This window comes from Parasteatoda tepidariorum, chromosome 4 (genome assembly GCF_982258835.1).
Source record: "Parasteatoda tepidariorum strain Cologne lab strain chromosome 4, Ptep-v5.0, whole genome shotgun sequence".
In the NCBI taxonomy this organism is placed as follows: Eukaryota; Metazoa; Arthropoda; class Arachnida; order Araneae; family Theridiidae; genus Parasteatoda; species Parasteatoda tepidariorum.
In genome coordinates this window covers 91,277,645-91,301,264 of record NC_141758.1, presented here as the reverse complement: position 1 = coordinate 91,301,264, position 23,620 = coordinate 91,277,645, and the positions used below count along the sequence as shown (strand labels likewise).

Here is a 23,620-nt window from a genome sequence, read left to right as displayed (position 1 = left end):
TTAGAGTGCTCTAGTGCAGTCAAAGTGACCTGAATTTCGATTGCAACACCGACACAAGGCTAGGTAAGTGATATAATTTGCATTATCATCATGATCTGTGCTTCCGTGAGGATTAGAGTGCTCCAATACAGTCAAAGTGACCAGAATTTTAATTGTAACACCGACACAAAGGTTAAGTTAGGGATATAATATGCATTATTATCATGAGCTGTGCTTCAGTGAAGATTAGAGTGCTCTAGTGCAGTCAAAGTGACCTGAATTTCGATTGCAACACCGACACAAGGCTAGGTAAGTGATATAATTTGCATTATCATCATGATCTGTGCTTCCGTGAAAATTAGAGTGCTCCAATACAGTCAAAGTGACCAGAATTTTAATTGTAACACCGACACAAAGGTTAAGTTAGTGATATAATTTGCATTATCATCATGAGCTGTGCTTCAGTGAAGATTATTGTGCTCTAGTGCAGTCAAAGTGACCTGAATTTCGATTGCAACACCGACACAAGGCTAGGTAAGTGATATAATTTGCATTATCATCATGATCTGTGCTTCCGTGAGGATTAGAGTGCTCCAATACAGTCAGAGTGACCAGAATTTTAATTGTAACACCGACACAAAGGTTAAGTTAGGGATATAATATGCATTATTATCATGAGCTGTGCTTCAGTGAAGATTAGAGTGCTCTAGTGCAGTCAAAGTGACCTGAATTTCGATTGCAACACCGACACAAGGCTAGGTAAGTGATATAATTTGCATTATCATCATGATCTGTGCTTCCGTGAAAATTAGAGTGCTCCAATACAGTCAAAGTGACCAGAATTTTAATTGTAACACCGACACAAAGGTTAAGTTAGGGATATAATATGCATTATTATCATGAGCTGTGCTTCAGTGAAGATTAGAGTGCTCTAGTGCAGTCAAAATGACCTGAATTTCGATTGCAACACCGACACAAGGCTAGGTAAGTGATATAATATGCATTATTATCATGAGCTGTGCTTCAGTGAAGATTAGAGTGCTCTAGTGCAGTCAAAGTGACCTGAATTTCGATTGCAACACCGACACAAGGCTAGGTAAGTGATATAATTTGCATTATCATCATGATCTGTGCTTCCGTGAAAATTAGAGTGCTCCAATACAGTCAAAGTGACCAGAATTTTAATTGCAAAACCGAACCAAAGATTAAGTTAGTGATATAATTTGCATTATCATCATGAGCTGTGCTTCAATGAAGATTATTGTGCTCTAGTGCAGTCAAAGTGACCAGAATTTCGATTACAACCTCCACCCAAAGGCTAGATAGCATAAATGGAGCAAAGAATAAAAGTCACACGCTATTGAAATAAATAACCTTTACCAAAATTAGAACAATGATTTAGAATTTTAAAATTTGAAGAAAAGTAAGCAAATAAAGTAAAATAAAACAGATGAATTTAAAAAAATATAATTATATTCAAGATTAATTTTCATTGTCTCATCGTAAGCAACAGCTTTCAATTGTTCCAATTTTTTTAATTAAATTTAATGTTTGGCAATTGCTAAATTTATATTCCCTTCAAAAAAAGAGATAGACGAATTGTAGAACAAATATAATTACCTGAAAAAAAATCTAAAAAGCATGTAGTCTTGTGACTACAAATATTAATTAACTAAGAAAGAAAATGAAAAAAATTACGAAATTTAATTCGTTGAAATGTAATTGCCCTCGTAACCAAATTCTTTGCCACTAAGTTAGACGCATTTTTGTAACCTCAAATTGGTTTTCCCACAATTCGCTGGAGTATAAATTAAATGCTTCTCAGATATTAAAAACAATAAGCAGACGTACCAGATACGAGAATAGGCAACATATCAAAATTAAAATGAATTCGATTTATGTTGGCGATTTTACATTGTTACCAGTAAAAGCGTTATTACTCATCTCGAGGTTTCGGTGGGCTAAAAAAGTTGCCAAAACAATGGAGAGAAGGTTACGATTATCACGTTGGGAATTATCCTTTTTCTCACTTAACCCATTGCTCCACTTTTTACTAGTGAAAAACTTTTATACTCTCCATCAGATTTGTTTTTTTCTGAACTCTGAAATATTTATTGGAAGTAAAAGTGGAGCAAATTATTACGAATTTGTCAAAATAAGAAGAAAAAAATGATTATAAAGATATGGTTGAATGTTTTTGGAACTTTCCTTTAAATTTTATTTTAATTTGTCTCTAAGGACTGTGTAATTAAGACACTATCGCTCGCCGTAAATTTGTAACTAGAAACTTAACCCTGAAGACAAGAGAACGCTTATTAATTGTGTGGAAAGAAAAACATGTACGCAAATGTCACATGATTTTATGACAACGTTATAGAGAATGACTTTCACAATGCTTGACGTTTGCAAGCAAAGCTACGTTAATGCAGGAAATGCTTTGCTTGAAGCTGCTACGAAAATATAAACCTATTTTAACTCCAATTTGTGGAGTAGATTTAATTGCGCTAGGAGCAAAACGTCATAAAAATGTTTTTTTTGAATTACACAAAATTTTTTGAAAGAAATTCCAAAGATTAATATTCTACTCCATTACGAAAATATGCACATCCTTTGGTACAGCTGTTATTGAATAAACTCATAAATAATTAAGATGTACTACAATTGAGTATTAAACATTATTGAAAATTTTGATTGAGATTTATGTTTCTTCTAAACGAATTATTACTATTTATCCATTAATTTTGCTTTTCAGTGCATATCTTATTTCCTCCCGCTCTTTAAGCATTTATTTTAATGTAGCACTTTTTAAGACATAACTATAAACAAAATTAATAAGGAGCCTCGGATAAGTATAGAAATACTAATTCGCTTACATAGTACGACAAAACAAAAAAATATTAACAAACAAAAAAATAATTAAACTAAGAATGTGCAATTAACTCCCTTTTTTCATGAGAGTTATAAACTAAAAAACTAGTAATGTAACTAGTATTCGGCCGAATATGGCAAAGTATTATTCGGAACATTGTTTTTTCGATAAAGTTTTTTTGGGGGGAAATTGTAGAATAAATAAATAAAAATACAAAATCGTATTTTTTACTACACATTATTAGAAATAACTTTTACACATAATTCTTAAGTTCTAGAATTAGTTAATTTATCTCCTGAAAGACACATGAAAAAGCGAAATTCGAAGAATTAAAACTTTAGATTACTTTATACTAAACCACAAGTTTTGTAATGAGGTTTTTTTTTATTTTTTAATTATATTTAGGCAAGTCAAATCATCGTTTTTTCAACAATGTTTTTAAATCTGAAAACCTTTTTCTGTTTCTTTTTTGCTTCTTTTTCTGTTTCAACTAAATCAAAGTACGTTAACGGAGCGTCGCTAATAGACTTAATTTTTTTATTGTCACTTTTTTCTCTCGGTAAGATTGATAACTAGTAACATAGAAAACTATGATTCTCATAGTTAAAGTTATATTCTAGAGCTAAGAACATTTTTTATTCTGTTTCTCTTTTGATTTTTTTATTAACTTTTCCTTTTCTTTTCATTAACTTTTCTAATGATTAAGACAACCTTTTTTAAAGAGAGTATCTAATTAACGTTATTCTTTACGGCGTTAAATCTTTCGTTTAAAAATTAGGAACAAATTATGTTTTGGTTTCTATTTCCATTCAGTTTTTCTTTTTCAAAAGACGTTTTGAGTATTATGCGGCAATACCCGTCCGCCAAATCAATCTAACCTGTACAAATGGCAGAAAAACTTCCTAACTAACAAGACTTTAAATACTAAACTTAAAAACACAATGCATTTTTTATCCATTAATGATAAATTAATAAAATTTTAATGTTAACCTCATTAAGATTATGGTCTGCTACAAAAAAAAAAAATTGTCTTACATAAAAAATATATATATTCATATATTTAAAATATTTTTTTTGTCTAACATGATACATTACATTTATGCACACTTTCTTTTTCTTTTTAATTCTCTTTTTTAAAATTTTTATGTATATAACAATTTTTTTTTTTATTGTTCATGTTCTTTTTTCTTCATTTATTGTTTCAGTCATTGTTTTTTCTGAAGCAAATGTGTTGCATTTCATTGTTTTCTGCAAGACTTTCAATGTTGTTTTTTTATTGTAAAAATTTTATATGTATTATGTAATATGCAATTTTTTTTAAATTAAATTCCCACTGACTAGCTCGTCGGGTTGTGGCGAGCTGGACTGGTAGCCAGACGTGGACTATACGGGTAAGGGTTTTGCAAACCTAGATATGTGTCCACGTCTGGAGGAAAGAAAAAAAAAGTATGATGCGGCAATTAAAAGGGTTTCTATTAGATTTCAATCTTCACTTTTTCTTGAAAATACGGTAATTGAAAAACTGAAATGCTTACCTTTAACATTTTTTTTCAAAAAGTAAGATCGATTTTTATTTTTTCTGTTTCGTTATTGTATCTTTGTTTCTTTTAGGCATTATTATGATAGCGCTGCATTTTTAAAAGCGTTTCTGATCGACATTATCTCTTTTAATGTTTTATGAATAATTTTTTTCAGTAAAACATTATTTTTAGATTTAAAGTTTCGTTTTAAAGATGAAGAGGAATTTTTTCTATTTATTTTTTTCAACACTTTACAACTTTAGTTTTTTAATAGCTGTTAGTTAGTTTTTGTTATCCTAAAATATTTCTAATTATACTAATATCTTATTATATCTTTATTATCTTAAATTATTCTATTAAAGTGTTTTTCCCTGTATGTTCTATTGAGATGGGATATATCAATAATACAGATAAGTTTCATTATTTTTCAATAATGACTAAACTTATTTCTACATAAAAATAATATTTATATTAATGATTTTGTTAGAAAAAATGTCGCTTATTCGGCCGATTTTTTTGGCCTAATAATCAGTATTCGGCCAAATCACCATTCGTTACATCCCTATAAAAAACATTATTAAAGTTATCTATACAATATTTGGAAAAGAGCTGCAATGGCTCAGGTGATAGAGCATTCGCCTTCCAATGAGGTTGTGACTTCCATCCTTTGTGAGATGGTTTTATTGTCGCTTCGTTTAGATCACTTCGAATGATATAATATATATTTATTTTAGGGATATAAGGGATATATGAATTTACTTTAGGGATATAGGGGAATGATATAAATATACTTTTCATAATATATATTTATTTTAGGGTTCTGGATTATATATGCTAAAAATTAAATAACAAAATATACATATGCTAAATAACATAAATATTCCGGAGTTTTCCGGAATATTCCATTGCTCCCTTCTGCATCGAAACTCTCTCCGCATCCAGTTTATACTAAAAATCCTGTCTCACGAAAAAGTCTTTTGCTTTCATCTTTCCATCCCCACTCGAGGGGAACGACACTTCCCGTGTCCCACACCCTCTGGTCAGGGGTCAATCAAATGCTTATGAGAGGAATCAGAATACTGACAGAGGTGAACTGGGTTCGAATCCCAGCAATGACTGGTCGGAATTAATTCCGCATCCGGCTTGCAGCAACCACAGTACTGACGTGAAATATCCTTAGTGGTAGACAGATCATGGGTTAGAGTCCCCTTACCGTCAGGATAACCGTAAGAGGTTCTCGTGGTCTTCCTCTCCATGCAACGTAAATGCGAGTTAGTTCCATCAAAAAGTCCGCCATGACGGTGAATTTCTCCCAATACCTGATCCAGGAGTTCCCTTGTCTTCTGTATTGGGTTCAAAATTACAAGGCTACGTAGTTGAACATTAATAATCGTAAACCCGGAAATTGAGTTGACTGTTCAACGACGGTTATAAAATAAAATATTTGAAAAACAAAATACAATCCTGTGCAGTTTAATTTTTATCAATGACTTGTTTTAAACCAATGAAGCAATTCCGTTTCTTAAACGTTGATAGATCTAGCTGAAATCTTTGAACGATTTTTAAGATTGGGGGTTAAAATTGTCCCTTGCACTGATTATTCTAATTTCAGGACCCTAAAGCAAATGGAACTGGAATAATAAGAGAGAAACACTCGTCATTTTATGACAGATAAATGACAGTAAATTTTGATTAATTGTTATTGAAATCATACTTGATTCAGTTAAGTACCAATCCATAAAATAAATGGCATCTTAACTTCGATTATACAAATTAAAGTTTAATGAAACAATTGCTTTAATTTTCTTTTAGTATATTGATTAGATTGCATTGCACATCAATGGAAGGTCAAAATAATTACGCTTACCAAACAACTTGCAGCTTGGCTCATCGAATGCTTGGCGAATTCATTGTTATTTGGCTGATTTCTTTTTATGAGATTTAAAGATGAGTTAACAGTACAATTAACGAGTAAAAAGTTCTTATTTTAAAAAGTAACGAGTAAAAAGTACAAGTAAAAGTACAAGTACTAAACAAAAAAAGTAACGATTTAAAAGTACATTTCTAGGAAATCGAAAACTCAAAGTAACCTAAACTTTTATTGAATAATATTCTTATGCTCTTTAATGTTTTTGCAAAATTGTTATTTATTTAATTATTTTTAATTTTGAAAGTTATGGATATTTAATTTAATTTATTATTAATTTAATTTATTTTTAAATTCGGAAGAATATTATAATGTAATTTTATAATATAATCGTATAATGTAATTTTGAAATCAAATATAATTTTAATATCAAACTTTTTACGGATTTGCACGAAAAAGAAATTTTATCTATTGATTTTAATTTTTAGTTTATTATTTTTATTTATTTAAATTACCATTGATTTAAAATTGTTTTACTCTTTAGAAGAGCGTTTTAAAAGCACAAACATAAACAAAGCAAACACGGGGTTTCAGATAGCTTTGTGAACTTTGAGCTAGTAAAAAATAATTGAATGTGCAGTATAAGTTGAAACAGAAGGTATTTAAACACGAAGTTAGCTGTGAATGCATAGATATTGCACATTAATTTTATAAATTAAAAGAACATAAACATTTTTTTCTAATTTAATTTCTTTTTTTTTTTAGAAAGCTTATCGAGTTTTAGAAAAAAGTAACGATTTCATTCGATATTTCCGTTACAAATACTTGTACCTTTTCCCTAAAAAAGTAACGAAAGTACAAGTAAAAGTACTAAATTTAAAAAGTAACGAAGTACAAGTAAAAGTACGTACTTTTTACTTGTACCGGCGGTACAAGTAACGAAAGTAAAAGTACTGCCATATATGCTCTTTATACCCGATTATTTTTCGACTCTTTTTCGATAGTTTCGTTTCTGTTTCATTCATTTTACTTTTTCTGTGTACTTGTGACCTATTCATAAATTTTAATAAATATTTTTCATTTCCTGTTTTTATCAATTCGCGATCGCAATGAACTATAAGGGGGCGTTGTTGTAGGAGACTAATACCTGCGATTTCTATATGAACAGTCATTCATTTACTCTAGAGACGTCTTTAATGTAGCGTGTAGCATTGCAACGTTCCTTCTTTATCGTGGCTAATTAAATTTAAAAAAGGAAAATGTTTAATATCCTATCTTATGCAAACGAAAACAAAATGGTATCTCCCTTTTTAAGAGAAGGAACATCCAAAACACATCGGAAAAATATTTGCACACAAACAGAAAAAAATATGTATATTCTTAAAAGAGTTAAAACCTAATGCCCGAGAAATAGTTTTTCTAAATTTAATGATATTACATTAAAAAAGGCCTATTTAGACTTTACATTCCATAGTTTTAAGAATCATATTACTTCCAAAATTAAAATGAACAAAAAGTATACATAAGCCTCATAATTTTATGAAATTTAATTTAGTAAAAAAGGTTTTTTGACAACAATTTTTATCAAAAAATTTCAAGTTTCAATAAAAATCATTATTTAGAAACTAAAAAACGTAAAATAAAGAATGCTTACGATACGAAGGAAAAAAGAAACCAATTCTAAAAATTCCTTACATTAAAATAAACAACTTTCATGTTTTTTTCTTTTTTGATTCATAATCGGAAGCAGAAAACCATTCTATAGAAAACTATCATCAAATAAGAAAAAAAGTACTTAAAAGTAAAATTTTTTATTTTATAAAAATTAACACTTACCTGCTTTATAAATCAGAAGAATTCAAAAATGATTTGTTCTTCGATTTTTGTTACCATTTTTTAGTGCTACGAAAATGCGTGTTTGGGATTTGCCAAAAATAGAACAAGATGCAATTTTATTTTTTCAGGAGTGAAATATTTTGCCCATTGTCCACCGAAATCCCATAAGCTACTTTGATTTTAAATAAAGTGTTTCATTTTATGATTTGTCACAAAAATTTTAGGTGTAGATTGGCGGCACTTAAATACCGCCAAATCTGTAGCTGCTGAGGCGTTAATACATAAGTACCGAATTTTTATTCATACTTTTCTGAATCATATTACTTGAAACATTAGAATGTGCAAGAAGTATACATAAACACGTAATATTATACCATTTATGTTTTCAAAAAAAGTATTTTGACAACAATTTTTATCAAAAAATTATAAACTATAAAACGGAAAATAAAGAATTCTTTGGATAAAAAACGATTTTAAGAATTCTTTACATTGAAATAAAAACTTTCATATAGTTTCTTTTCTTATTATTCTTATAGCTTTTAATCAGACGTATAAAACCATTCTGTAGAGAACTATCATCAAATTAAAAAAAAAATATTTACAAGCAAATTTTTTATTATAAAAATCATAACCCTTACCTTCTATATAAATCCGCAGAGTTCCAAATGAAATGTTCTTCGTTTGAAAGTTTTATTTTCAAATAATATGTACATAGATTATCCCTTTATTACTTTTAGATAACGTACCACACATCATAATTTTATAATTGTAAGATTTCGATATGAATTTGAATATGTAGCTTAAAAACAGAACAGCTGAATTCTAGTTGAAATTATCTATTCCTTCAAAACTAAAAAATACTTGCCAAGAAAACGATAAAAAATTTATTAATCATCAGCACAAATGACACTATTTCAAGTAATTTGGTTGATTTTTATTGTTGTTTTCCGAATTATATAGATACAGAAATATATACTGTTCTGTAACAAAGAAGAATATTCTATAACTATTGCAGTTCTTGACGTTCTGAATTCACATTTATTTATTAGAATGACGAAAGCAATGTTGACTTCATTTTAATTTGTAATGAATTGAAGACAGAAAAAATTATTTTACCGTAATATACACATCTGTAACAGCAAGTGATCATGAAATTGTAAATTATGTTGTTGGTAATAGAAAGGTAAAAATTATTTAGAAATTGATCTTCAAATGCTTGGCATGTTCTGCTTCAATGTTTGGCATGTTCTGGTTAGTTTTTTCGGTAATAGAAAGGTAAAAATTATTTAGAAATTGATCTTCAAATGCTTGGCATGTTCTGCTTCAATGTTTGGCATGTTCTGGTTAGTTTTTTCAAGTTCTTCAGCTTTTCCTTAGGGAAATTTTTTTTTTTTTTTGCTGCTAAGAAAATGGCGTCAGTCATGGTCAATGATTTTGATGGAACTAAATGAAAACGTGATAAATTAATGTCTGATATTTACAGGCTCCCGATAGAGGGCGTACTCGAGCGTTGCGATCGCGAATATCAAATAAAATAAAAATAAAATATCTTCTGTAAGTCAGTACTAAATTTTCTGTATCTAACGTAATTGGATACTTACTAGTGATGTCACGTGTGGGTCAGCCAATCACGTTCAACAGACACATGTGACGTTGCTTGCAGATATCCAATTAAATCTGAGGCGAAATTCGATTCAGAGTAATAATAAACTCAAGCTTTAAACTTGTAACGTTATAATACGCTATGCATAATCACGTGATTAGACACAACCATGTGATTATTTGCAGATTGCCAATTAGAAGTTTATGGATAACGTCCAATGATTGACTGACAGAAAAAATTTACGGAAAAAAATGGAATGAAGTTTTTCTCTTAAATTTTGCAGAGAAACTATCTGTAAAAAAGCTTAAAGAGTCAATTTGATCAAAAAGATTTATTCAAATATCGATTTTTTACTTCCCTTTGTGAAAAGGGATATAAATATTCAATCGGTCTTCGTATTAAACTATTGGAATCATATTTTTCAAATTGTGGTTAAAAAATCTGCAACAGTTGGGAAAAATATATGCTTGGTTATACGAAATTCATTTTTGTAACTGATTTCGTTAAAACTACGTTTGCACTAAATAATTCGTCGGTAAAAGTAATATTTATTTATAAGGTAATTCTAGGTTAAATGACAATAGAGAAGAGATAGCCAGTTTAAATATTTCTTTAAAAAAAATATTGCAACAGATGAAATTTCGCAGGCAGCAGTTTAACTTGTTTTCTAATTTGGACAAAGCATCGCTTTTCGTGACAGCAAAAAGTATATAAAATTTAATGTTTACTTAATTTAATTTAAGGGTTAAATATCTTTAATAAATTAAGAATTCTTTAATTTTTTAATGCGTAAGTTATATTATTTTCCAACTAGCTGGACCTTTAAAACGTTGACTGCCATATTCGGGGGACAGCAAAGTTTCTGTTCGGGCTGGGTCACCCGTATTGGGGTGACGCTTATTTGACTACTTGCGAAGGATAATTGTATGTATTTGAAAAGATATTTCTCAGGAAGTAACAAAACTATGGAATTGTTAAAAAGTAATACAAAAATTATTTATTAAGAAAATTATAGCGAGCCTCGTAAAATCTTTCTTGTTCACTGCTATTTGACTCACTTAGAAATAAGTTTTCGATTTTTCGTTTCGAAATTTCAACAAATTAGGGTAAAGGTTTAAAGTTATACTCCTCTTTACTCGGCAAAGATTCAAACTGATCGTAAAAAGAGGTGAGATGAGAGAGAGATACGAAGCAACGGACACAAATGAACAGACATGGAAACTAAGGGAACGGGATATTATTCTTGTGACCACCAGAGACTCGCATCATTGAAATATCGGTGGGAGTACTTAGCAGAGTACGCTTCGTACAGTGGTACTCGTGGTTTGAAAGAGATTTCACCGTAAACGCGTGCGGCAGTCAACGTGTGAAAGCACGTGCATAGTCCAATCTTAGTTATTGAGTAAAAATTAGAGAAATATAGTGGAATTACGCTATAAATTCGATGACCATTTCATCACCAATTTTGGGTGGCCACATATAATCGAGGAGAGGTGGCCACTTTTTGTTAAGACGTATTGACATAAACTGCTGTTTGTAGAAAATGCAACACCATGAAGGAATCATCAGAATCAAATGAAATTCGCAGCATATGTCAATTATAGGATATTATGCAAATTAATAAAGTTTCAGAGCCATCGCGCGTGCGTGGCGCGCGCAGCGCCCTCTGAATTGATGCTGAAAGCGTATAAATAAAGTGCTGTAGCGGGACGTTGAAAATAGTCTATGATTATTTGTTAGTGGCAAACGTTTAGTGAGACCTGAGTATGCCTCCACGACGGAAGAATAAGAAATTCAAGCAACTTACGGAGTTTGAACGAGGGAGGATAATCGGCCTTCGAGAAGGAGGATTTTCCTATCGCGCAATAGCAGCTCGTATGCAGCGGAACAGTTCCACAGTGATGCGAGTTTGGAAGCAGTGGACCGACGAGCACCGAACAACTCGAAAAACAGGCACTGGACGACAGAAGGTGACGTCAGAGCGCGATGATCGACACCTGCTCCGCATGGCGGTGAATGATCGCACAGCTTCCTCCAGGCAGCTGGCAGCACATTGGTCTACTGCTACAGGTGTACAATTGTCGGCTTCGTCAATTCGTCGTCGTCTGCTGCGCCGTGGATTGCGTGCAAGGGTGCCATTATACAGGATTCCCCTCACGGCGGATCATCGACGGCTGCGTCGGCAGTGGGCTCTTGAGCACAGAGACTGGCGAGCTGATTGGCACCAAGTTGTCTTTTCAGATGAATCACGCTTCAATTTGTGGACCCATGATGGCCGTGTTCGTGTTAGACGTTATGCCGGTCAACGCTGCCTTCCTGAGTGTATTATTGAACGACATAGTGGTCGAACACCCGGAGTTATGGTCTGGGGTGCGATTTCGTATCATGGACGATCCAATTTGATACGAATTGAGGGCAATCTCAATAGCAACAGATACGTCCGTGAAGTGCTACAGCCCGAAGTCGTTCCTTTCCTTCAAGGCATCCCTGGAGCTATCTTTCAGCAGGATAATGCACGCCCACATGTTGCGCGGACTGTTAGAGACTTCTGTTCAGCACAACGCATGCAACTTCTTCCTTGGCCTGCTTATTCGCCGGATATGTCGCCTATTGAGCACGTGTGGGATATGGTTGGTCGGCGTCTCACTCGTGATCCGCGTCCTGCAGTTTCCAAAGACGAACTTTGGTTGCGCATACAAGCGATATGGAATTCTCTTCCTCAAGCAGATATTCAACATCTGTTTGACTCCATGCCACGTCGTATAGCAGCACTTATTGCAGCGCGTGGTGGCTGCACCAAATACTGATTTCGGACGCTTAATTTGTTTCTTTTGTTTTGAAAATTTCATCATTTATTTGTATCAGTACAAGTCGTTTCTGCATTAAATTTCATTTGATTCTGATGATTCTTTCATGGTGTTGCATTTTCTACAAACAGCAGTTTATTAAAGAATTTAGGATCTTTAAAAAATATAAAAATGAATATCAAAAGTAAAAAGTCGACATTACCACGCCAAATGTCTCCAAATTAATTCTATTTATGAAATCTTTTGGTTAGATAATTTTCAGTTTGTTTTCCTTTTGCTTCGTAATTCTAAGAGGAAAGCCTAAGATTGAAATTTAATTTTCGAGAACGGTATATAAATCTGGCATGTTACTGTCCGATTTCACAGACCTAGCATATTATCCAATGGAACCCTGTAACCCACACGATAGAATCTTACACATTATTCCACGCTACACACTAAAAATTCGATGAACATCAGCTGTGGTGTAGAATACAGTACCACAACTAATATCAATGACTGGATGAGATGTGAAAGGTGCATGCAATTCCTCAACAAAACAAGATCAAACTTTGAAGAATATTTTTTTAATTTATTTTTTAAGATAAAATTCTCTTCTAACAGTTTATTTTATAACTTATTTTATAACCGTCGTTGAACAGCTGACCCAATTTTTCGGTTTACAACTACTAATGTTGAACTCCGAAGCCTTGTAATTTCGAACCCATTCCAGAAGACAACGATCAAGTAGTGGGAAAAATTTGCCTTCGTGGAAGACTTTTTGATGAAACTAACCCTAATATGCGTTACATGGAGAGGTAGACCACGAGAACCTTCCACGGTTAGCTTGACGGCAAAGGGACTCAAACCCATGATCGGTCTACTACTAAGGATATTTCATGTCACTGTGGTCGGTGTAAGCCGGATGCAGATTTTGTATCTACCAGAATTTAAAAGGCGAACGTTCTATCCCCTCAGCCATCGCCGCTCCTTAACAGTTTATTGTAAGTTTTTCATTGTTAACTGTATAACGCGTTATTTTCCATAGTTTTTCATTGTTAACTGTATGACGTGTTATTTTCTATAGTTTTTCATTGTTAACTGTATGACGCGCTATTTTCCATAGTCTTTCATTGTTAACTGTATGACGCGTTATTTTCCATAGTTTTTCATTGTTAACTGTATGACGCGTTATTTTCTATAGTCTTTCATTGTTAACTGTATGACGCGCTATTTTCCATAGTCTTTCATTGTTAACTGTATGACGCGTTATTTTTCATAGTCTTTCATTGTTAACTGTATGACGCGTTATTTTTCATAGTCTTTCATTGTTAACTGTATGACGCGTTATTTTCCATAGTCTTTCATTGTTAACTGTATGACGCGCTATTTTCCACAGTCTTTCATTGTTAACTGCATGACGCGTTATTTTCCATAGTTTATTTTCACTTTTCCTTTACTGTATTGGACGGCTATCGCCTCTCGATATTAAAGAGTAACGGCCATTTCTTTAATTTCAAACATCTTATTTTTCAAATTTTGTTTTCAATATTCCATTATTTTTTGCTCAAAATAGGTAGAGTTAATCAAGAGAGCTTGAAATAAACATAAACATTACTTGTATCTCTATTCTTAGTAATACTGTTTCGATTTAAGAAAAATAATATAATCATTTATGATAGAATTGCCCCACTAATTACGTTTTTGTGATTGCCCACGTAACTTAAAGTCTGCACTAGTTAATTATTTAGTACGATATTATATAACATTTAGAGGGTAGCTTTTCCTCATTGTACAAAAACAGACCACCTTAAGTAACTTTTGATCTAATGATTGATTCTACCTAAATCGAATTTTGAATATGCGACATTTTTAAAAAATCGATTTCTCAGCAAATATTCGACCGACTTCGTGCAATTTTTCTACTTTTCCATGCGAAATTACTTACTTTCAAATAATGTAAAAAATTGCATACCTTACAATTTAAAATTATTTCGACAATAAATAATTAATTATTAAAATTTATTTTTTACACGGAATTATCTTTAAACAAATATATTTCATAACTGTGTATGAAATTTTTTCAATTCGCTTAAAAGGTTCTCGAGATATGGCTGAATATGCAAAAAGTAAGATTAACATTAAGGGGTCCAAAATTTGGATCGCTTTTTTGACCATATTTCACAGATCGCAGTTACCCCCTATAGTTTGGGTGTCAACATTTTGAATTCGTTGAATAAAAAGGTACGTTTATCCAAAGAAAGTACGTTTTTGCGTCTGATTTCGTAACTTATAATATTGTCTGCACTAATTAATTAGCATATTTGAGGTCACGCTTTCAAACCATTAAGATTGAACTTTACAACATGCAGATCCGATTATTAGATCAAAAACTATTCAGGGTGGTCGGGTATTTTTTTGGCGCACTGTTACATAATATGAATTAGAGCATTGTCTTTCTTTTAAGAATTGGACAAAATGAAGATGAATAATAAAAAAGCATATTTATTAAATTAAGTGACAAATACTTCCGAAAAAAGACTTTTTATTGCTATTCGTTAAGAGTTATAAAAAATATTTTTTTTTTTTAAAAAAAACTCAACTATTCATCCAAAAAATACGCGTAAGCTGCTTCAGATCAGGTACCTAATCCGCTGCAGTACAATGATGCGCATATTTCATGGTACTTGGTGTGACACCACTATTGTGCTAAAAGCGTTTAACCATTTATCTCCAATACTTAGAGGACACATAGTAATCTCACCTGTTCTTTTCAAAAGACTTTTTCCTCCTTTAAGTTTATTCAAGTCACCCCTCATACCAGAGAACTCACAAGCTTAGAAATATTTTTACAATTACTTTTAGTGCTCTCTTATCTGGTAGCGGGCTTAAAAAAAAATTTTTTTTTAGAAACATTACATTTATAACAAGACTCGAGAAATTTCAAAATTTATGGCATGTTAATCGACATTATACATGCCCAAATATCTTTTTGGAATTCATGTCATTAAAAAAATGGATGTTCTTGTCAATAATCTGATGAAAAAATAATATTATTAACTTACATCAACACATTTATTTTAAGTTTAAATACGAAGTATTAAGTTAAAAAAAAAGAGTTAGGCATTATTTACAATGAATTATTAACCTCTTTTAACGAAGATTGGACACCGGTGTCTTTTTTATATACAATTTTTGACGCTTTAAGTATAAGCAAAAACATATCTTAATATTTTCAAATTATGAAAAACAGTCTAATAGTTACTAACAAAAATCTGTTGAATAATCGAAATTATACTTGTACTAAAATGTAAAAAAAAATATATATTTATTCAATGATGTATAAAACTTTTTTCTTTCACGAATTCTTTATTTTATTAGCTAGATGCTGCCAGATATAATTCTTTGCACATATATTTATTTTTTCTTTTAAAAAAATCGTTTCTTATTTGAACTGTTATCAATCTTGTTATCGAGTAAAATTACTTCTTATTTATTATTTTTTTGCCAAGTTACAAAATCCATATTTCTATAGGTTAATTTTTTTTCTAGTAGGGATAATTATTCCTTAAATTCAGGTAATCGCAGATTTTAAGATTCACATATTTACATAATGTTCTTACACATAACTAAAATAACTGTATAATAATTTGTAACGAATTATTCTTTGCGGCAATATTTATAAATAAAAAATATTGACTTCTGAGGAATAAGAAAAACAACGTTGAATGAAGTGTAAGTTATGAACGAAGCTTTTTATTGAAATTAAATTATAAAGTTGTCTATAACTTATAAAATGCGAGTTAAATGACAGCGCAGCCCTAAATCAAATTTAATTATTCAGATTTAAAACTATTACTTTCTCGTAAGTATGTCGTAAAAACTATATGAAACATCACATAAATATTTTATTCAGAACCGTTTAAATAGTTTTCTGTTTCAACAATTGAAAATGTAATCCCTAGTATTCTGTTGAATGTGTGTCAATAGCTATTTAACTTACTTTCATCACAGAATTAACAATGATTAACGTTTACAAAAATAGTAAATATTGAAAAAAGCTTTTCAAATTTTATAATTTTAAAAACTATAGTATATATTTCTACCGAGGTAACTGACCCTATCTTCAAATTATAGGTGTTCCATTTAAATTTTATAAATAAACGTTATCCATAAAGGAAACTATAAAATTCTAAGAGAAGTTTCTAGGAAAAATAGAAGATGCGGTAAAGAAAAAGATCTGTATGACTGACGTATTGTTCATTTGAAGATTAATTGTTCCAGTTCGGATCCATGTTTAGAACATCCTTTGTGATGCTATTGCTCCTTAGTAGGGTTGGGTGTAGCAAAATGCATATAAATGAGATAAATTAGCCTGCAAAAAACTGGAAATTTGGTTTTTTGATGTTATTTCTGCAGAGGTAATTTAAAAAGCTTTGAAAATCGATATCTAAGTTTCTTTTAATTCTAGTTTTAGCTACCGAGCAAGGTAGGAAAGCAGGTGAAAGTTTTAGAAAAATATTTATTGAAATTGTTACATGATGATGCATATTATATATATATTATATATATATTTATATATTTATATACATATATATTTATATACATATATACATATATATATATATATATATATATATATATATATATATATATATATATATATATATATATATATATATATATATATACACACACACACACACACACATATATATATATACCGAAGAGCCATTACATTATGACCACCCTACTAATAACATGTAGGACAACCTTTAGCCCTCAAATCTGCTAGCACCCGCCGCGTTGATTCCACAAGGTGCTGATAGGTAGTCTGAGGTATCTGATACCAAGCGCTCACCAACTGGTCCTGCAATCCCTGAGTAGCGTGGCAGCACGAATTTGATTTTTGAAGAAGGACCACAAATGCTCGATTGGATTAAGGTCAGGTGAATTTGGGAGCCAAGACATGACTTGAAAGTCACTGGAATGTTCATCGAACCAATCTACGCCGATTCGACCCTTATGACATAATGCATTATCCTGTTGGTAAACACCATCCCCCACTGGAAAAACTGTTGCCATGAATGGGTGAATCTGGTCTGCAACTATGTTCAAGTAGCTTACAGACGTCAGGGATTGTTCTATGAGGATTATGGGTCCTAATGTGCCCCATGAAAACATTGTTCCTGGGTGAGAAACCATGAAACCCTAGGCGAGCCCATTGTTATAGATGGAGGGTGGTGGTGGAGGTATATATATATATATATATTATAAAGACAAGAAGGATAAAAAGTGAAAAATGAAGAAAATTAGAATGCTTTATTTACTGCGCATAAGCTGCAAGTATATAGAACTCATAAAATAAGTTAAAAATATAGAGAAAACATAAAAAATAATAAAGATTTAATGAAAAGAGAAGAAGAAAAATCATTAAAATAAAATATTTTTTAAAAATACATTTAAGAAATGTTAAAAAAAAAAAAATGAAAATATAAAATCTCTGCATCAGCTCACACGATTATATCCGCAAAAAGGAGTGCTTTCTAATATTGTATCAATGTAGACTAATCGAAATATATCAACAAAATATTGACAGGAGCACTCAAAAAATTGAAAAGAAAATCGAGCACATTAAGTAAAAAATATATCCAGCAAAAAAGATTAAATGTGAAGAAAGTACAAACAAAACACAAAACGAAATCTATAAAGTAAGTAGCGAATTCAAACGAACTTTTACGCACCGGAATCTTTCAAGAATGATTTAAAGTATTTTCGTAAAAAAATTTCTAGATTACAAAATATGAAAACAGAAGCGCAAAGAGGTTTAGAAGCGTTAATAGAGGGATATTTTATGGCGCATTTTCACTGCAGTACTGAAGCGCGTTTACTTTGCTAATTACTATGGATTGGCCCGAAAATGGATGTGCGCAAGGTAGTAATGATATACTGGATAGTTTAAAGTTTATAATTGATAAGGCTGATATTTAATAATACAATTTTAATGATTTTGGAAAATTAACATTTTTAAAAAATAAATATGTAATCGTATGAGCTGATAAAGAGATTATATCTTTTCATTATTTTCTTTTCGGCTTTTTAACCCTTTTCAAGGTCGTGGTAAGCATACTTACCACCACGTTTTACCACTTTTAATTTAGGTTTCCATTTTTCAATAACTTCCGCTTTCTTGAAGTGAGTTTGAATAAAATTCGTAGCCATTTGTCACTTTTAAAAAACGTATAAAAGTTACAAAATACATAATTCCTTTTGAAGTTTGTAGCATTTAAGGAATTTATTTTATAAATAAAGAAAAATAAAAGTCAGTAAGTTCCTAATAGGTCATGTTAAATATATTTACCACCAAAAAAATGGCATTTTTATAAACTAAATTAGTTATTTTTTTATATCAGTTACTGTTCTTAAAACAATTTCAATTCCAAAAATACTTTAATTTACCTTTACTAGAAATAAAGGGCCCATTAAAGGGTTAATGTTTTTAACCACTTCTTTTAAAAATTAAACTTTTTTGAGATTTTCAAATACAAAAACCTTTATATATATAAAAAGATGATCCAATTGTTCAAATTCAAAACTTTATTAAATGAAATCACACACAATAGTTAATGAATATTTTTCTTTATTATTATCATTGGATAAATGAAATTCATAATGCTTGTAGGAAGTTTTCAGTCCGTTTAAAAAGTTCCAGAAATATACCGATATACGACAATAACAATAAACAATAAATAGACTAAACTTTCAACAGGTTTCTTGACTAAACTTGTTTGTAAAAAGTTTTCAATCCGCTTAAAAAGTTCCAGAAACATACCGATATACGTTGGAAATTAGATAAAGAATAAATAGACTAAACTTTCAACAGGTTTCTTGATTAAACTTGTTTGTAAAAAGTTTTCAATCCGCTTAAAAAGTTCCAGAAACATACCGATATACGTTGGAAATAAGATAAACAATATATAGACTACACTTTCAACAGGTTTCTTGACTAAACTATCGAGGTAAATTTTTCATAATACTACTACTTTTTATATTTAGCTCAAACTGAATCTAAGTCTGTTGAAAAAAGTTTATTCATAAAAGATGTGCACGTGTTAAAAAATATGTTTATAGAGAAAGTAGGTTTTATTTGGCTGATTTCGTAAATTAAATGTTAATCAGCAGTAATTATTTGGAAGTTCTAGTTTTATGAAATCCGGTTTCAATTTGTATTATTTGATAAGTCAAAAAAGAAAATATATCGTCAAAAAACAGTAATTAAAAGCTATATCTGGTTCGTAAGAACAATTTTAAGCATTCTAATTAACACTAATATATCCGCCTTTTTTCTAAAAAAAAAAAAAAAAGATACAAAGATTCATACAGCACAAACGTGATCTATTCGTAATAGAATCTATAAATCGGGCACCCTTTTTTTTTTATTATTTTCCCAATTCATAAAAAAATCCACTCTCTATAAAAAAGCAGTAAAAAATCATACAAATAAGGAACTACTAATCGCGTTACCTCAATTTGCCAAATAGAAGATTATTAAATGGTGAATAAAGGGATTTATTACACAAATCGTGAATCTAATGGTGTATTGAACTTAAGAAAACCAACATCACGTACAAAAGGTTAAAGGGTACATCAACCTACGGTTAAAGATCAAAAAGAACGTGTTTTAATTACCTGTACGCAGAAGCCATAAGAAACATGGAGTCGTGGACTATGGAAATCACTTAAGACACGATAACCTGAAAAAGTGCGGGTTTATTAGTACAATCTATTAAAATAATAAAAAAAGATATAATTTTGTGGACGCAATTTGTAGTTTTGAAATCAAGAAACATTTCAAAGAACGCACGCGAAGTTTTGTATAGAAGTTATAGGTAATTTTTATTGTTTTAAATGGTTTGTGATTAGCGGGGAAGTTTTGGAGTTAGCTCTAAATTTTGGAGCTATTTATGGGATTAAATACCTGTTATTAAATCCCACTGTTCTAGGAAATCTCTCAGTCAAGATGTGCAATAACCTTTGAGCGGATTTTATTTAAAAGATAAAAACACTGTAATATATTTTTTTTAAATAGACTTTTTTTTTGCATTTGAATGTATATTACACAGTACACTTTCAGAAAAATTAGTTCTTGTTGAACCATAATATCGTTGCTTTGAAACTTAATATCAGAAAATAGAAATTCTGCATCCTTTAGACGACGCTATACTGTACTAAAATCTTCCTTAATAAATTTTGTTTCAACTCAATTCGTAAATTAAAGTTTACGGATAGATAAGATGAAAGGATTCTACCGAGCACAGTATTAAGGTCACAGTACGATTTGCACGATAAAATGGTATCTTAGCACCGTTTTACTATTTCAGTTCGATTTGCACGATAAAATGGTTCAACTTAGCACCGTTTTAAGGTTGCAGTTCGATTTGCACGATAGAATGGTACCATCCTAGCATCGTTTTAAGGTTGCCGTTCGATTTGCACTATAAAAAGGTACCATTTTAGCACCATTTTATAGTTTCAATTTGATTTGCACGATAAAATGTTATTATCTTAGCACCATTTTATGGTTTCAGTTCGATTTGCACGATAAAATGGTACCATTTTAGAACCGTTTTATGGTTACAGTTCGATTTGCACGATAAAATGGTTCAACTTAGCACCACCGTATTAAGGTTGCAGTACAATTTGCACGATAGAAAAATTCATTAAAACTAAAAGTAAACCATGTAGCTTCACACACTGATTTGTTTCTCCAAAATGTAAAAAAATTATGGCAAGAAAAATTTCGGCATTTGAAGCTTGACGGTTTAGTTTTAGTTTATCTGAATTCACATTTTTCTACACTTGAAACCTTAACTCGCTAATTTGAGCGAAACATAATTGATTGTAAAAGGTTTTTCCTCTGTTCAGCGCTCTTTTAACAGTGCATTGAACTAAACATTGCTTTCCTTCAAGTTAAATTATAGTAGTGCGCAATCGAAGTTAAAAAAATGGTTAATTTGATAAAATAGTGCAAAATCACCGTAATTGCATAATACTATAGAATGCAGGAAAATTCGGTAAATTTATTTATGCAACATGTTTGAAAGATAAAAAGGATTCAACTTAACACTGTATTAAGGTTGCAGTACAATTTGCGTGATAAAATCGCTCAACATAGTACCGCATCGGGGTTGCAGTAAATTTGTGCGATAAAATGTTTCAACTTAGCACTGAATTGAGGTTGCAGAAAATTTGCATTATATTGCTGTTCAATATCATGCAAAAAATTAAATTAATATCAAGCCAAAAGTTTTAACAGTAAAACACATGCGTCGACTTATATACCTTAACGGGAATAACTTTTAGAGTGCTTAGACTCCCAAATATTTCTGTACTATATCTATAAAAAAATCCCTACAATCTCCAATGCCTATTTAGATTAAATTTATAACTTGTATGATGAAATATTAATATTATCTATGTGATGTTAGGATGAAGGTAAAAGTATAAAACTTACGACTGGAAAAAATTTGAAATTGACAGTTCATAAAGTATGAAATTTCTTGTGTTTTTAATGCAATTGTGATTTTTCTTACTCTTAATAGAGAGTAAGTATCTGTATTAATATTGTATTTATGAATAAATATACTGTCTTAAGTATAATAATGAATAAATATATTGCCTTAAGTACATATTTCATTTTTCTTAAATTCTTTTCTGTAAATTTCAAGAAAGTATTCGTATATAATATATTATTTCGTATATAATATACTTTATTTTATATATAATATATTATTGCAGTATGTCATTTTACTCTGTATACATAATTTTATTATATATTATTTTTTATATATTATTTTTTATATATTATTAGTACATTATTTTGTATATAAGATATTATTTCATATATAATATATCATTTCGTATGTAATATGTTATTTCGTATAAAATATATTACTTCGTATATAATATATTATATCGTATATAATACATTATTTAGTATATAATGTATTATTTCGTACATAATACATTATTTAGTATATAATATATTATTTCGAACAAAATACATTATTTAGTATATAATATATTATTTTGTACATAATACATTTAGTATATAATATATTATGTCGTACATAATACGCTATTTCGTATACAGTATATTATTTCGTATATAATTTATCTCCTGGACAGTACTCTTTGGATATGAATATGTTATTCAAATTTTCATTTTATTTTTTAATTAAACAATTTGACGCTGTTTTTAAATAATTCTTACGCAAGATATAAAAAACATAAAGAATTATTTATTAATTCAATTAAAGTAAATTAGGTTATAAAAGCAAAAGAAAATTATGTTTCTTTTTTATTGTACAGATTTCTAAATTTTTCGGAAATCATCTATACTCATTAAGTTTATACGATTTTTAAAAAGGAAAAAAAATATTATGCTTGAGTTTATTTTATTATTGTGATAAATGTGAGTTAATTTTATGATTTATTTTATTTATTTATTTACGTTTTGAAAATTCAGTCAACTGTAAACTTCTCCGCTCTTTAATTTCAATTTCACCAATTTTGAATTGAAAGTACGCCGCGTTTGATCATAGAAAATTATATATTTTTGAAATCAAAATAACCCTATATAAGATTCAAAGAAATTTGCACGAAAGGGGAAGTTTTGAATCGAGCTCAATCAATTTGTTTACCCGAAGCAGCTATACTGTAATAAAGACCTCATACATATATTTTCCCCATGCAAATAAAATAATAATTTGAAAATAATTGAATTCTTACGATTTTTAAGTTTTATTTGCTTTTCGCTTAGAAATATATATTTTACCAGTAATGATCCAAATCCGGGATATGCAACAAAGCCGAAAGAAACCCAAAAGAGATCCCAAGCCAATAATCTCTCTCTACCAGTTTAGTTATTTTAGACCACCCTGGTCGCCAAACTAAAGAACCTCCTTTTCATATTCTTTCTCCGTTTTATAAACAGACACGAAAAAGAATTTTCGAAAACTTGACCTTATCCTTAAAATGCAATGTTAGTGACTGCTGGTTGTTTAGGGGATATGCAAATATGGCATTAATGAAAAAAGTTCCATCTGATGAGAATATCAGTCAACATTAAACGTGTAACGGTTGTAGTTAATTTTAACT

General features: G+C 30.3%; 1 protein-coding gene across 1 annotated transcript in view; it reads right to left on the bottom strand.

The window, feature by feature from the left end:
- Positions 1–23,620, bottom strand: part of LOC107444534 (uncharacterized) — a 399,483-nt gene that overhangs the window by 234,898 nt on the left and 140,965 nt on the right. The window contains exon 3 of the mRNA XM_043043210.3: positions 20,150–20,214. The gene's annotated coding sequence lies outside the window, so the exon portion shown is untranslated. The remainder of the gene's footprint in view (positions 1–20,149; positions 20,215–23,620) is intronic.